This window comes from Eublepharis macularius, chromosome 8, assembly GCF_028583425.1.
Source record: "Eublepharis macularius isolate TG4126 chromosome 8, MPM_Emac_v1.0, whole genome shotgun sequence".
Classification (NCBI taxonomy): domain Eukaryota; kingdom Metazoa; phylum Chordata; class Lepidosauria; order Squamata; family Eublepharidae; genus Eublepharis; species Eublepharis macularius.
Window position 1 is genome coordinate 104,709,709 of NC_072797.1, and position 14,477 is coordinate 104,724,185.

The 14,477-nt window shown below is 44.0% G+C and overlaps 1 pseudogene; it reads right to left on the reverse strand.

Moving 5' to 3' along the window:
* Positions 1-697: 697 nt before the first annotated feature.
* On the reverse strand, positions 698-1,325 carry LOC129335151 (cyclic AMP-dependent transcription factor ATF-1-like; annotated as a pseudogene).
* Between the last annotated feature and the right edge of the window lie 13,152 nt (positions 1,326-14,477).

Here is a 14,477-nt window from a genome sequence, read left to right on the forward strand (position 1 = left end):
CTGCCCAACAAGCAGCTAGCCCAGCTTGTTTTGCACCATGAGTGCTTTTTCAAGGGCTCATCTCAATATCTGAAGAAGAAGCACATACATGAACATAACACACTCATAATTCCCATCATATTACAATAAACTTCTGCACAAAATCATTCTTGTTTACTCACTGTGTGTCTGCTTCAATTATTCACTGGCTGTACCTAGGTAGTTTTTGATGGAACCAATGCCGTTTCCGTGAATCATGAGGTTTCCCTGATCATTTATGTCCTGATGCTTCAATTAATTTATATACTGTCTTAAAGGAGTTTTCTCATAGAAAACATGATAAATCCCATTCTTGATTCAAGCCATTCGGGGCTCTGGACCCCAACTCGAAAATCCAAAAGAATTCCCTTTGTAGGAAGTGTTTCTGTACAGCTAACTCCAGTGTAAGCCCATTGAAGTCAACGGGAACCCTTCTCAGTCGAAGCATCTCCTGTTTATTTACCTCTTATCATTCTTGTTGCTGGAACCCACTAGAGTGCCAACCCTGAAATGCCTTCCACACTTGCCTCAAAGCTTATTTGCAGAGGCACACAACTATTTGTATTAATATTACAATGCCATGCTGGTATGTGCAGTTGGATACGCCCCCCCCCCAACACAGCAACTGAAAAAGACAGAGGCTAGTGCTTAATTCAAATTTCAGTATCCTTTTAGAGTTTTAGGCCCCTGTCTGGTATGTTTGCATATCTCCTGAAGCAGTCTGCACTACTACCTGGTTGCTGGGCACAAGTATCTGTTGACCATCAGATGTCTGTACATACTGTAACAGTGAAGTTCCACCAGCATTCGTAAATATCTGCAAACCCTGCACACTTTCTGTAACAGGATTGCTCAGCTGTAATGGTCCATTTGGTGCAATGGCGATATATTGTCCAGTGCTGGTTTGATAGACAGGTATAGGAACAGACATCGACGAGATAGTAGAGAAACCAGGATTTGCTTCATCTCCTTTCCTATCCTGTGTGTCTTCAGAAGAAAGATCATTCAAGATTTTTTTGTAAGATGGACAACGTGCAAGGATACCTCTGGCTTTCTGTGAAGAGCCTATGCTGTCTGAGGAATCTTGTGTATCTTCACGTTCTGGCAAAGATACCTGTGCTGACTGTTCTTGCGGTGAGTGAATTATGGAGGAGGCCTGGACTGTATGAATGACTCCCTGGACTTGATCCCCTGGAAGTTGTACCACTGGTGCTGGACTTCTAAGAGACATCTTGTAAAGATGGAGTTTGTGGGGGTGTTGCTGAATTGCTACTGCTGGTTTTGTGTGCTTCTTCCATAGTCAACCTACTAGAATCTCAGAGGCTTCGCCCGGGCCTTGCGCAGCGCCTGAAGTGGCTCAGAAGAGATGGCGCTGCCCCCTTTCGTGCCTCAGGAAAGCTACGCCGCTGAGGCCACTGCTGCCGCCAGCACACCCCGCACCTGACCCAGCCAGGGCCGCCCTTGCTCGCTCGGTTGGGTCGGGTGGCGCCGTGAGAGTGCCTGGGCTAGAGCGAGTGGCTGGCTAGGCTGAGAGAGTCCGCCCGCCAGGGAGCATCGAGTGGCGCGGCCTAGAGCGGAAGGGTGGCTGGGCATGTGGTTCGTCCTTAGGCCCCTGTCAGTGAAACTATGGGCCCTAAAAGAACACCCAGAGCAAAAAGCAGATGGCTAGAAAGGGATGGACTGTGTGTCCCTAGAGCTCACACTAAGCCCATATTTATGTCATTGAATAGTCAAATTGCTTTTATAAACACAGCAAAAGGTAAGAAAAAACTTTAATAAAGCAGCCTGCACATATTTTAAATGCTGACAAATATATTCTCCTCACAAAAGACATCACTAAACCAGTTCACTTTCTTCCTATTTGCTGTAGTTTCAGGCTGACTTTTCAGTTCTTATGATAAGAATGTGTTCATTTGAGCTTCTTGATTCAGAACTATTTATTCAAAGCAGTTTTTATTCATTCTTTCATTCATTCATTCAGTTTTTATACGGCTCCTCTTCAGTTAAGACTCTCAAAGTGGTTCACAGCAATTACAATGGTTAAAAACAATACAAAAATATAATATTTAATAAAATCACAATAACAAAGCTAATACAATAATTAAAAAATCCTCCAGGCCCAACCCCAGCCTATAAAACCCTGCAAATAACATAAAAATTGCAGGTAGATAAAAATGCACAGCAATTTACTCTGCCTCACAAAAGAATATTAGCATAGGCATGCCAGAATAGTTCAGCCTTACAGAGTTTCCAAAACATCAGCAGGTCCTGCTGAGAATGAGTGCCTTCCAAAAAGAGGGTGCCACAATTGTAAAGGACCTCTTCCTGGGGGAAGAAAGTCATGCCATGTTGGGGCCAGGAGTCACCAGCAAGCCCTGCAAAGATGAATGAAGCAGGTGGGGGTCATAATGGGGCAGGTGGACCGGAAGGTATGAGGGTCCCAGACGGTGAAGGGCTTTAAAAGTGACGACCAACACCTCGAATTGGATCCAGAGGCTAATTGGTAACCAGTGCAGCTGCTTCAAGATCTGTGTTGTATGAGCTGACTATGGTGACGGTCAGCAACCTAACAGCCGCATTCTGCACCACCTTAAGTCTCCAGAGCATCTTCAAGGGTAGCCTTACATAGAGCAAGTTGCAATAGTCTGAATGAGAGGTGACTGTCGCATGGATCAATGTGGCAAGGTCAGATTGAGAAAGATGTGAGAAAAGTTGTTGGGCCTGGCGAAGATGGAAAAATGCTGTTCTAGCCACTGTGGACACCTGTTTGCCCATGGACACCTTACATTCAAGACAAACCTCCAAACTCTTCACAGAATCCTCAGCAGAAAGCTGGGATCCACTGAGTAATGGGAGTGACAAATTCCACACATATATATATATATCTGTGCAGGACCCCACAGTGTAATTTCTTTTTTTTTTGCAAGTTTTTTTATTTTTTTAATTACTAGTACTACAAAAGGGAAAAATAGGGACAGGGAGAAGGGGAAGAAACAACACATAACAACACAAACACTACATCTACAAGTAATGCATTCCCTTCATACTGCAATTATTTAACATTAGAACTTTGTAAAATGCTGTTAGATTGGTAGATCTTATAAAATACAAACTACAATCAGGATTAGGTCTTCTTCCCCCCTCTGGGTCTCGGTCGTAATTCTCTCTGAACAGCTACAGTCACTGTGCTCGTTCCCTCCTCCCCTCCCCCTTCAGGCTTAAAGGCCTCTTCTTGCTGGAAATCTTGATGTTTACACACAAAGTCCCTTAGCTGATCTTCTGATGTTATCTTGAGAGCTTGATCTTTATAGCTAAACCAAATACCTTCCGGAAATAACCATTTGTACTTTATTTCACGTTTCCTCAGAAGAGCTGCAAAGCTTTTATATTTAAATCTTCTTTTCTGAGCTAAAAATGGAACGTCCTTCAATATCTTAACCTTATTGCCCAGAAAGTCCAAGTCCGCATTGTATGAATTATATAGGATGGTGTCCCGGATCTTCTTAGATGAAAAGTCAATAATAATCTCGCGCAGCAGCTGACGCTTCGTTGCATATTTTGAAGAAGCCCGACGGACTTCCAAAATGGCACTTTTAAACTCTTCTTTAGTTACCTTCGCGGGTATCGCCAAAAGTTCCGACAACAAATCCTTTAAATTCCCATTTTCATCCTCCTTCACATTCTGGAGACGCAATATTGTCTGAGCACGGTCCACTTGCAACCCGATCAGTTGGTTCTCCAACAGCTTTAAGTCTTTGTTTGTTGCCCTCATGAGTGCTGCGTTTTCCCAAGCAGACTTTTCCGCCCCCCCCCGCTGCTTCCTTAATGGTTTTCACTTCACTCTCAATTAAGCCAACCCTTTGATCAGTTTCATTTAACTTGTCAACAAAGGGCTTTATTGCTTCGATGACAGACCGCTTTACTAGCTCCTCCAGAGACTCTCCTTTCCCCTGCAAAGCATCCGAGATAGATTGCCCATAGCGGGGCTCTGCTTTTTCGTCACCATCTTAGGGGGGGGGGGAATCCGCCAGCCAAGTTTCGATACTCAGTGAGGGGGAAGAAATCCGAGCCTTCTTAGCTTCAAATCCCACCAATCCTTTGCATACGCTTGTAGTAACAGAAGGGATTCGCTACTTACAGGTTTTCACCTTAGATCTGTTTTTTGCCGTTCTCCATGGCCCGGCAGCACATGAAGTGCTGCGCAAGTCTGCCGGCCTCCATAGGAGCAAACGGGCAATTTACCCCCCCCCCCATCGATTTCGGGGGGGGGTTCTTCCCATCGCGCTCCGGACCCTGACACCCTCACTGGGAGTCTTGGGGGCTAACCTTTGCAGGTCAGCCGCCCGGTCAGGCTGCTCGGGTGCTTCCTCCCGGACCTGCAGAGAGGAGCGTCCGACATGGCCGAGAAAACGAAACCGAATCACCACAGTGTAATTTCTGTTGGGATGAACTTGCATCCCCAATGACCACCCTCATTGAGCATCCCGGGAGGAAAAAGGCAAACCATTGTAAGGTGATAGCTCTTACCCCCAGTGAGCCTAGGCAGTCAACCAGGACCAAATGGTCAACTGTGTCAAACGCTGCTGACAGATCTAATAAAATCAGCAGTGCACGACCGCCCTTATCTAGCTGAAGCTGAAGTTTTAGTGATACTTTTTCAGTGGTTTTCATAGAGGGCTTTCTTATATGCTAGAGATTCCTAGTCCACTTCAGATCCCTTATAGTTCTTTTAAACAGATGCACACTAGCAGTAGCATACCAGATTACTTAGGGCCAAACTAAACATTTTTTGTATTGTCGAAGGCTTTCACGGCCGGAGAACGATGGTTGTTGGGGGTTTTCCGGGCTGTATTGCCGTGGTCTTGGCATTGTAGTTCCTGACGTTTCGCCAGCAGCTGTGGCTGGCATCTTCAGAGGTGTAGCACCAAAAGACAGAGATCTCTCAGTGTCACTGAGAGATCTCTGTCTTTTGGTGCTACACCTCTGAAGATGCCAGCCACAGCTGCTGGCGAAACGTCAGGAACTACAATGCCAAGACCACGGCAATACAGCCCGGAAAACCCCCAACAACCACTAAACATTTTTTTTTGGCAACTTGTGCCTGAGATTTCCTAACCCAACTTTTGTTGCTTGCAGTCACACAGCTGCTGCAGAGACTGTCACTTTAAAGATCAGAGGGAGACTTTTTGCACTTCAAATTGTTGGATTGGAAAAACCCAGGTACTACACTCCAAAAAACATAATGTCTAGTTTGGCCCTTAGTGATAACTAGACTAGTAGGAAGTTCTAAGGGTTTTATCTGTGGATCAATTCAGTTAATGGCAGCATTTTTGCCAGGCAGAAGGAGCATCCACAGATGCAGGAGGCTTTTCCATCAGTGGAAGAGTCCCTTGTGTCAGCAGAAGAATTCCTTGTGTCAGCGGAAGGTTTCATGCACCAGCGGTAAAGGCCTCTGTTAGTGGAATGATTCTTCTGAGGGTTTGAACGTTAAATTCATTTTTTTCAATGCTCTTGTTTTTATTTATTTACTAAAGTTCTTCTTTACCTTTCTATTAAATTATCACACAAGGTTGCTCACAGATTTCCATTTTGATTTTATGCAAGAGTTTTGTGTTCACTGAATGCCACATACACATGCACACATACACATACACTTATTTAGGTTAGGCTGCTTCTTTCCTAACCAAAAAAAGTCCCCCTAAAAGATAACAAAATACTTGTGGGGAAATGTGCTGAACAACAATTTTTCATATGCAGTGATTTAAATCTTAATTATGGTTATAGCACTACTGCGAATCCAACAATCAAATACAATTGTTTGGGATGCAAGCAGAAACCCTTCATTTATTGGGAGGCATGAGGAGGAAGAAAAGCTGGCACCTAACATGCTGGCCAGTGATGCTCCTGAGTAGACATAGGCATGAACCAAAAAAAATTAACGAACCAGTGGTTCGTGGTTCCATGCCGCCAACAAACCCGAACAAATGAACTGTAACAAACATTTCCTGTTATCGAACCAGTTCGTGGTTTGTGGTTCATGGGCGTCGGAATGGCCCCCGTTGCACTTAGAGAGCCCATATTCACAGGGAGTGTTTAGCAGGCTCTCCTCCAGCCAGCACCCAAGTTTGGTCAAGATTGCAATAGGGATCTTGGAGTTATACCCTCTCCAATCTGAGGCTCCCAGGAAACTCCCACTCAATACAATTAGAGCCCCCAGTTGACATTGGCCCAGTGTACAAGGGGTTGGCCATCAGAACTGCCTATCAGGGTTTGCAGGGATGAGATTGGAATTCCCATGGATACAGAACACCCCCCTCCCCCCTCCCTCCCCCCTGGGTGTCTTCTCCCGTGTAACCAATTGTAACCAATTTGCAGCTCCATGGTTGGAAGGAAGACCTGCCTATCAAGGTAAGCTGGGCTTCGATTCGGGTTTCCATGGCGACAGAAGGCGTACAGACAGCATTCAGGCATTCCCCCAGCTCCGTTTCCAAGGGAATTGATTGATGGTGCCTGACTGCCTGGCTTCACGAACCACGGGTGAATGCAATGAACCTGGCTTCCAATGAACGCCGGTTCATTGGCCATGGACCCTCATAAACCACAGGATCGTGAACAGACGATCAAGTGGTCCGTGGGTTTTTTTGGTTTGTAATGCGGTTCTTGCCCATGTCTACTCCTGAGTCCTGACCATCTTCCATTGTTCCCAGTAACAGAGATGGCCTACAGGGCAAAAGACCAGTTGAGCAAGCTGTCAAGGAAGGAGCAGGTGAAGCCAAATATGCCAGAGTATGGCCATTAGCACTCCAGCTAGTTCAAGGGCCAGCACCTTCACAAATGGCTGATTGCAACTGCAGTCAAGCCAGGATAGTGGCCATAACCTCAACTGGTCTCCCATGGGAGAGGAAAGCCTTGTGATAGGCCAGACACCCTTTCTTGGTGAGCATGTCTACTGCACCACCTTTATTAGAGCCTCTGTCTCGGTTGAATAAGACAGGCTTGAGCTCTCTCAGAATGTAGAGGGAGAGGATTAAAGAGAGGATAAGGCTGTCGGTGAGTGCTGATAAGGGAGCCAGCACTTACCTGTGGCTGATGAGGGCCTGGCAAGGGGGATGTTGAAGAGCACACCATCCAGATCCTGACTTGAGCTTAGTGCTGCTACCAGGTCGCCTGCTATGGTGACCAGTCCCCCCCACCCCCAGGGTCCATGCACCCACGGCTGCTTGATGGACTAGTGGAGCAAAATGGAGGAGGAGGACGGTGTCACATAATGCCATGACATCACTTCTGGTTTAGAACCTGGAAGTGACATCATCTCTAGAAATGTAACTAATCTCTACAGATCAGGAATCTCCCTAATCTCTCAGGCAGCACTGATTTTCAAAGCTTCAGTCCCTCATTGTTCCCATTGGTTGCCTACCTGGGCACTCCTACCTCTCACAACAATATAAATACAGAAGCTAGCTGCCCTGCAGGAAAAGAGAATGAAGTCTCTTTCGTTGGCTAGCCTGGCCCAGTTGCCACCTGGCCTTTCAGCTTTCTCTCCCTCAGTGACTATGTATTCTACAGAAAGAGAGGGAGAGGGGCATTGCTCTTCCATTGAGCTGAAGTAACAAGAGCAAATAAGTCAGCTGGACAACAAATAATTAGACAGAAAGCTTGGTGACATCACTGTCCTCCAGTCCTCCTATAGTTGCTGCTTCTGGGAAGGATCTTCCAACTGTCAATCTGGTTTCAGGTGAGGAGAAGCCATCATTATCATCTGCCTGGTGGGTACCAGTTTGATGTCCTGTTTCCAGGAAGGGGGGCAATTTTCCCCATGAACACTGTTGCCTCACAAGAACAGACACAACAAGTAAGCTGCAGCCCTGGAAAGAGATGGCTGTTTATGGAAGTCCTTTGGAGGAATCTGCTGAAAGGGGTGTATAAATGTTTAATAGTAAATAATAAACTGTCTCAACTTACATTTTGGTTTGGATGTGATCATTGGGTAGATAGGACAGTGGTCCCACAGCTGCCAGAGCAATCACTACTCCTACCTTATCCCTAGTCTGGCTGGTCCATTTTTATTTTTACTAACCAGTTTCACAGAAGTCTGAGAAGATTGGTATACAGGTGGAGGGCAATGGATATAGGGGGAGTGAGGGAAGGTAGAGGAACACAGAACAAGCAACTGGGATGTAGGGGTTCTATCTAATAGTGTGTGAATAGCTAGGACCAGACTTTATAAGGCTGAGTTAGTGGCAATATAATAAGTAGCATTATTTGTAACTCTGGAGAATGGTGGAGTATGTTAAAATCAGCGACCTGAGCCCTTCCCCTAGATGACAACCCTTTGTTCCGGGCTGCAGAAAATGAGGTGTGCACTCCAGATAAATGCTCAGAAATGCCCTGTGACCCAAGGCACTCCCTATCCAAAGGCTGCCTTTATATGTTATTCCACATGTTGATCATAATCTCAGTTGCACTCTGTATTACCTCACAAGACCCTTTTGCTCTCAGTGATCCTGCTTTAATACTTGGAAGGAGAGGGTGAGGATACGTAGAAAGAAATATGTGAACATCTGAAAAATGGAGGACACAGAGTTCATTGATTCCTCCTGGCTGACAACAAGACAGATTGCTTTGAAGTGTACATATGGGAGGCTCATAAAGATTACCTGGGGCTCTGAGAGGCACATGTCAGGAAAGTCTGTCTTTTGGCGGTCTCCTTTGCAGTCAGCTGTATAGCGGAGAGTGATGCTGAAGAAGCTTAATCTTTCCAAAGTGGTGCCTGCAAAGCAGCATAAACCACCTGAATGGTGGAACACCTTTTCAAGGAACCTTTGAAAAGAGTAATATGTCTCTACGATCTGCTGGCAACCAGTCCAGGTATGAAAAGGCTGTGTGAGACAGCAATGCTAGATATATTTCTTGTGCATGGATACATTTTCTTGACTGCTGGTGCAGTTGTACAAAAGGAGGAGAACAAAGCAGCCAAATCCATACCCTGCATATGGATTACTGGAGTCTGCAGCATCAAAAGGTATAGAGAATGTCCATGTTTGCTCATGAGGAAAGGCTGCATTATAGAGCGTTGTGTTCTTCCTGTGTTGACAATAGAACATCCATATTACTGTAAGTTCATGGGGTTTGTTCATTGCTTTACTACTAGAAAGAGCCAATGCTCAAAGTATTTTCTCTGTTGCCATGTGTAGTCATAAAGCACATGTTCCCTAGACTTGTGTCAGTATGAATGTGGCCCACTTTTAAGCAGAAATCCACAATAAAATAGCCCGATCCTTGAGGAAATCAACTTCTTTTTTCTGCCTCTCACTTTAAGGAAATTTTAGCTTAGGTTATATATCCAACATAAAGAAATCCATGGATCTAGGCAGGGATCCACACACCAGTAAAAAGGGGTCTATGACCAATTGGCAACCTACTGCTACAAGCTTACAAGGAACACTGAGATGTGGAAAGAATGAAAACTAGAAATATTGTGAAGAAAATTACAAAAAAAATTAGCAAAAAGTTAAGTTTAGGGTATATTGGATACCGCCCTGACTTGGGGTCAAGCTACAAGTGACGAATGGTACTTGAACGGCAAGTGAACAGACTCACGTGTATTCCTCCCTGTTCACTTGTGCTCCACTTGCGCTCCAAGTGAACAGGGAGCACGTGAGTCTGTTCACTTGCCGTTCAAGTGCCATTTGTCACTTGTAGCTTGGCCCTCAGATAGCCCAGGTGAGCCTGATCTCATCAGATCTCAGAAGCTAAACAGGGCCAGCCTTGGTTAGTAATTGGATGAGAGACTTCCAACAAAGACCAGGGTTGCAGAGGCAGGCAATGGCAAGCACCTCTGATAGTCTCTTCCAATGAAAACCCTACTAGGGGTTGCCATAAGTCAGCTATAACTTGAGGACACTCTCCACCACCACCATATGGACACCACAGCAACTTTTTAGCAAAAGATTAAGTAAAGTGTCCAATTATTGGCTTTGTAACTTACAAGATACATCTATTAAGCATATGCTTTGGACATGTCCAGTCATTCAGCCCTTTTGGGAGGAAGACATTACTCATATTAATTTTGTATTAGAATATTCATTTATTTTTGAGGATATTTTAAATTACAGAACCTGATCAATGATCAATGGAAATGGACCTTCCGTGCCCTTACAATCACTAAAATACTTACATGACAGCATTGGAAAGACAAAAGCCTGCTTCCCATAACTCATTAGATCGAGGACCTTATAAACATCTCAACATTTGAATGTATCACATATAGACTTATTTTAAGCCTATGGACTTATTTTTAGATATTTGGGGAATAGAAGCTCATGTATAGATTCACCCATGTTGTTTCGCAATTTGTTGCTGTTTCTTTACTTTTTTTTCTCTTTTGCACAAATAAGAAAAAGAATATGATAAAATTCTGGGTTAGAGAATTAACCACTATTAAGGTGTTGAAATAATATCAACATCAAGACCCAGTACTAGAAGCTGCTAAGGAATCTGTTATTCCAGATACCCGAATGCTATGCTACTGACTGCTCTCGAGCAAGGAAGCCAGAGGCCAAAAGTGAGATGGGAAATGATGAAGAAAGGCAAAGAACACTATGCCCACCGATCCTTGAAGGGCAAAGCCCCAAGACAGGAGAGCCCAAGTTGTTGGGCAGCAACTAATCCAAAAAGGGGAAAGAAATAGACCACATATCATTATAAAGCAGAAGCTCAGTGGCACCTTAAAGACTAACAACATTTAGTCACATCACACCAGACAAGGGTAATCCTGAGCAAGCAGTAATGCACACAGCAAGTTCTCCCTTTGGAGAAAAATTTTTTGACCCCTGTTATAGGTAGGTGGGGGGTTACCATATATGGACATGGAGTCTGTGTTGGACAATGGAAATACTCATGCAGATAGGTTCTGCTAGTGGCTAAAAATACACTGATTAATTACTGGTGGTTCTTGATTAATGGTTTGAGTGCCACGCACTGGGTGGTAAGGCCTCTCCCTGTGATAACAGTTCTATTCATTAGTCTGATTCAGTTAGGTGTGGCCCTACATCCTCTGCTGGCTCTCTGTTCTGAGGAATCATGTCTGCTACGTAGTCCACAAGGGGATGCTTGATTACCTATCAACTATTTCACATCCTGCTCACTGACCATCATGATCATGGGAACTGAATGTTCAACTGTTCATCAGCATCCAAATAACTAAAATGTGTCCAATTGTGTGCATGTGTGTATGGGGCGGGGGGGGCACAACTATGTGTGTATGATTGCATTTTTGAGCAATTGCCACGTTCTGCATTTGGTGCTTTTGCCACCCCCAAATTATGTAAGTTAAAATAAATAAAAAACAAAAGGCAGATTGAAAAAAAAGAAAAAAAAATTGACATATTTGTATTGAGACTTACTCCTTTGGTGTCTCTTTGTGCCTTGTGTGATAGAATAACTTTGTGTGTGGTAATTGCTGCTGAGCTGTTCAGATCCAGTTCAAGTTGCGCATGCACTTTCTTGCACTTCCTCTTGGGAGATGCTGTTTTATTCCCCCCTCCCTTGCTTTACTTGCACAGGAAACAAGCTTTGGAGGCTACAGCCTTGAAGTGGGTGGCAGCAGCAGTTAACTGAGCTTTAGTTGCACTGTTGGCACCGCAAAACGTCCTGCAAAAACTGCTCCCCAAATTATTCCTGTTTATTCCTGCATGTTATCAGTAGTAATATGGAGTCAACCACACCACTCTAGGTAATATGTAAAACCACCCTAGAGGTATTTACAGTGTTAGGTAATATCCAGAGCTTTTTTTCTGGGAAAAGAGGTGGTGGAACTCAGTGGGTTGCCCTTGGAGAAAATGGTCACATGGCTGGTGGCCCCGCCCCCTGATCTCCAGACAGAGGGGAGTTTAGATTGCCCTCCGCACGTCAGTGCAGAAGGCAATCTAAACTCCCCTCTGTCTGGAGATCAGTGGGCGGGGCCACCAGCCATGTGACCATTTTCAAGAGGTTCCAGAACTCCGTTCCACTGCGTTCCAGCTGAAAAAAAGCCATGGTAATATCTAATAAGCACCTTGATCATGCATACAATTCTTTTTTCTCAAAAAACACAGGTGCTATGTACGGCCCTTCAATAAAGATATTCTCAATCCCTAGCTAAGATGGGTTTTCAGTAATTAAAGAAAGGAAGAATTTTATTCAGATTATAACATTTCCCCTATGTAATTATTCCCTTGAAGTCCTTTTATAATTACTCCTTTTCAAAATGATCTTTTGCATTAGCATACAATTTAAATTGTTTAATTAGATGATAGTTTATTCAAATCACAGACAAATACATTTTAGTATAACACCCAAAAAACAGTTTGAGCTGTGGTACTTACGTAGGGAGATTTGGGATAGAAAATTTCTTGTGCTATCATGGCCAATAATGAGGCATTTTTAACTACTTTTATGTCTTCATTTTTGTAATCCAATATGGAGAAACCTGACTTTCTATAATAATTTGTCTTGGATCTAGATTTGAGCATGCCATCTTAGTACAGTTACAGATTCTTAAGCATCTTTTATTATTTTTTTAACATTTCAGCCCAAGCCTTAGTGGACTCTGGAATGATAAGAAGACAAAATGATGTGTAATACAGATTATGAAACTGAGACACCAGAGGAGACATGATTAGAAGTAAGGCTAAAAATTAAAATTATTGTGAATTGGAGAGCCTAGAAAAAGAGACAAGTTTTATACTGGTAACGTGTAAAAAGCTTTTATTTCTGTAAAGAGATCATTTTTTAAAAAAATAGTCTCCATTAAGGTGCTGAGTGTTGTGTCCTTAATGCCAAACTTGGGAATAATGAGGCAGCATTATTTCCAACAGGCACAGTTCTATCCAGTCTCTATTCCTTCCCTCTTTCTAGCTGCATCTACAACAACTTCCTTCCCCGGTTCCTGCCCTCACCAAATCCTGAAGTGGACTAGGGCAGTCTCAAACACTGGCCTGGATTAAAGGAACGCAGTTGTCAAAGCACCACACTGGGTACTCGGGTCTGATCCTTTGTCTCTCACAGAGTGATATTTTTGAAGCTCAGACATGCCGTTTTGTTGCATAGTTTTAACCAAACCAGTTAATTTATGCTGAGTCAGCAACTGGCAGCTCTTAGGCCAAGATCAGCCACTGAAAGATATTACTTGGCTTGTCTCAGGGCCAAACTACAAGTGATACCTGACACTAGTTGGACACTTGTCAGCTTCCCTCAAGTTTTGATGGGAAATGTAGGCATCCTGGTCTTGCAGCTTGGCTCTCCGACTGCTGTCCAATGGACTTTTCACTTGTCCAACATTCCGCCAAGCTGCCTATATTTCCCATCAAAAGTTGAGGGAAGCTGACAAGTGTCCAACTAGTGTCAGGCGTCACTAGTTTGGCCCTCAGTTATCCCTCTAGAGAGGAGAAAGGAGGGACTCAGCAAAAAAAGAAGGGAGAGAAACCTCATGAGTAAGTCGCTCCTCATTTTACATCTTCCCACTGGGGGCACTTCACTAAGGAGCCATATCAACCATTGGTAGGCATTGACTTCACATGTCTACAGTTTCCTCCTCCTTCACTTTCCAAAATGGAAGCACATTAGCTGTGGTGACAGTAGGACTTACTGTTAAAACACTAGATGGAAGCCCTGGTCCACATATTCCTACTGCTTCACAAAAGTCCCCCAGAAAAGCTTGTTGATGACAAGGGACCTGTGCTATGCCCTTACTGTATTACCCACATGTAAATTGGGAATGTGAATCTTTCAGATTAGACAAGTCCTTTGAGAGCTATGGTTGGGACAGCACTCAATGAAAAAGCTATGATTTAGCATTGTTAAAATCACTAGCAGCTTCAAATAATCTTGGCCTATAGCAAATGTTAGTATTTTAGGAGAATCAGCTTGCAAACCATTTCCTGAATACTAAGAGGCACAGAGTACAAAAGGCTTAAAGTAGATAGATCAAAGCTACAGAATTGCTTTTCATATTTCATGCATTCTCAGGTTTGGAGGCATTTGTATCAAAGCTCTAAGTGAGATGCCCCAAACTTTATGAATATTCGTGCTATTTAACCAGTCTCTTCATCTGAGAAACCTGGCCGAAAAAGGAAATCCCTCAGAAATATATTTCCAGCAGTTTCTGGGTTCATTGTAATTAATATTTGACTTTAGGGGGGACCTTAGGGGGAAGTGACCATGTCCTTCTTGAATTCCAGTTGCTGTGGGGAGCCAAGGAAGTTCGTAGCCAGACTCGTAGGTTAGATTTTTGTAGGGCCAACTTCAATGAACTCAGAGGCTTGATGAGAGTCATTCCATGGGGGAGTGTGCTGGAAGGAAAAGGAGCGAGTGAAGGGTGGGCCATTCTCAAACACAAGCTTTTGCAAGCTCAAGCCCTCACTATCCCAGCAAGACGGAAACATGGTAAGGGCTCCAAGAAACCGATGTGGATGCACAGA